Source organism: Ovis aries, chromosome 3, assembly GCF_016772045.2.
Source record: "Ovis aries strain OAR_USU_Benz2616 breed Rambouillet chromosome 3, ARS-UI_Ramb_v3.0, whole genome shotgun sequence".
Taxonomy (NCBI): domain Eukaryota; kingdom Metazoa; phylum Chordata; class Mammalia; order Artiodactyla; family Bovidae; genus Ovis; species Ovis aries.
The window spans coordinates 3119692-3122205 of record NC_056056.1 but is presented as its reverse complement, the minus strand read 5'-3'; positions in this window follow the sequence as shown (position 1 = coordinate 3122205).

Below are 2514 nucleotides of genomic sequence, written 5' to 3'. Positions count from 1 at the left end.
TGTCATCTGTGTCGGGATGAGAGCTGGTGAGGGTCTCTGTCCTCCTGGGGGCCCAGTGGCGGCCTCACCCGGGTCAGCCAACCGGCCCACCCAGGCTGCCCCTCCTCCTGTCCACCCCTGCCATGGGTTCTGTCCCTGTTGTGCCCATCACTGAGGGGCCAGGGCTCGGGGGGTGAAGCGGCAGCCCCAGGGACACACGGCTGGCGAGGACGCTGGGGTTGGAGCCCAGGTGTCTCCGGGCCTCTCCTGGGCTGAGCCAGCCCGGGCCCTGCCAGGAAGGCTTCATTCCAGGAGGCCATTTTGACCAGACGGTCTGGTGGGTCCACACGGTGAAGCCCTGGGGCTTCTGTGCCACCAGGGGACGGGGAGAGGTCTTGGGGACAGCGTGGCAGGCGGTCGGGGTGTGTGCTGCACCCCCGGCCTTGACCAGCACCCTGCTGGGAGCCCCACCACCTCCCCACTTGCAGGAAGGGGTGCTGACCAAGGGCAGATGGAAACGGGGACCCGCCTGGCTCCCTGCCTGCATCTCTGGGCCCTAAGTCTTGGCCACAGACGTGGTGTTCTGGAGCCTTCAGCACCCAGTCCTCAGACCAGGCTGACTAGAGCCCACTCCCCCGGCTGAGACCTTGGTCTACTCAGGGACCTTGCCTGGGAGATAAACACGTGGGCTCCTCTGGCGTTCAGAGGGAGAAAGTGTTCCCAGAGCCAGGGCGGGGGTCTACTAGGCCAAGGCCGAGGGCCCGCCGGGGGGTTGAGCAGGAGGCCGGGAGCAACAGGAGGCTTCTGCCCAGAGGAGCCCTCTGGGACAGGCAGAGCCGCCTGGAACACAGGGCACCCCCCGCCCCGGGGGTCCTGACAGTGCTCCAGCGATGGGGTCCCCCCGGGGCAGGGGAGCCCGAGGGGTCCCAGGCTGCGTCCAGGGGGCCTCGCGGGAGTGGGGCTCACCAGACCCCCGGGCACTGGAGCCCAGCACTCAGAGGGGCACCAGTAGGGCCCTGGCACAGCGTCCATCCGTCTGGCCGCATCCGAAGCCGTGGGTGCCAGGACTCCAGGAGGAGGGAGCTGGGATAGGACAGACCTGCACTCCAGCCTCACGGAGAGAGGAACCCTCTCCCCACGGCACAGCCACAGCAGCAGGCCTGCCCAGCCACCCGCTTGGTGGCTCAGTGTGCAGCAGCAGCATCAGAGGGCACCAGCAGGAAGCCCTACCCCAGAACAGGGCCCCAGACCACCAGGTGGCGCCAGCCTGGTGCAGCCACCCCAGTGCCCACCTGCATGGTGGGCAGACGGGCAGGTGGGCCCAGTCAGACCGCCCACTCACCAAAGTACTCCAGCCACGGACGCCAGCAGTACAGTGCCCAGCTGAGCCTCGGGGGCACCAGCCAGCCTGCCAGGTGCTGCGGCCCCATCATGACTGCTCCCAGGCAGGCTCCAGCAGCCCGCAGAGCTGTGGCCCACCTGCCTGACACCCGACGGCCACCTCAGAGCAAGGGAGATCAGCAGACCTGATGCCACGCCCCCCCACCGCGGCGGCCAGCCCGGCGAAGCGGCCTGGGAAGGCGCCACTGAGGAAACCAGCCTGGGGACAGGGGAGCGGGCACGAGAGGCCTCTCCCCTCAGCTCAATGACCCGCTGCTCCCTGGCCCCCAACGCTGGCCACAGCAGGCCAGACAGCGAGGGGGGCACCCACAGGGGGTGGGGAGGCTGGAGACGGCTAGGAGGAACCGGGCTGGAGGGGAAAGTGTGGGCAGAGCCTGCAGGGTGGGGTCAGAACGCTCTGATGGAGGAGAAAAGGCAGGGAGAGGGAGGGAGAGAGGCCCCCACGGGGAAAAGCGAGCCCTCCCCAACTCCCAGAGAATTCTCAGCGCCCGGGAAGCCTGGCACTCAGCTGGCAGGAACACAGGGGCACCAAGTCTCAGCGGCTCCCAGCCAGGTCAGGATGCTAAAGGCTCTGGGCAGTCCTGCAGGAAGAAGTTGTCTGACGGCCTGGAAGCCAGCATTCCCAAGCCAGCTGTCCTCAGAGGCTTTCTACGTCCAGACCACACCTGGAGGATTACAGGACCACCCGAGGTTGGCCAGACACTCGACTCCCTAGTGTGACGCTCTGGGGCTTCCCTGGTGGCTCAGCTGGTACAGAATCGGCCTGCAAGACGGGAGACCTAACTGAGGCTTTGGAGAGGGTCCTGGCCTGGGGTGAGGGGGGGAGGAGAGCCAGGCGCCTTTCGAAGGGGCAGCAGGGTGGCAGTGGCCAGACTGTGGGGAGGCCAGCGACCGGGGACAAGGCCGCTCGGAGCCACTGACCTCACAGGCAACCCGGGGCGGGGGGGGGGGGGTGCCGGGGTCAGTCAGGAGGCAGGGGGAGGAAAAGGGCAGGGGCCTTTTCTGGGGTTTCCAGGGGGAAGCAGAGTGAGACAGGACCAACACGCTTGCCCCGCCAGTGCGGAGGCTTTCAGTGGCTCTGGGCGCGGGGGCCACCCCGAGTTGTCCGGAGCCTGCCCTGGGTACACTCGCCCT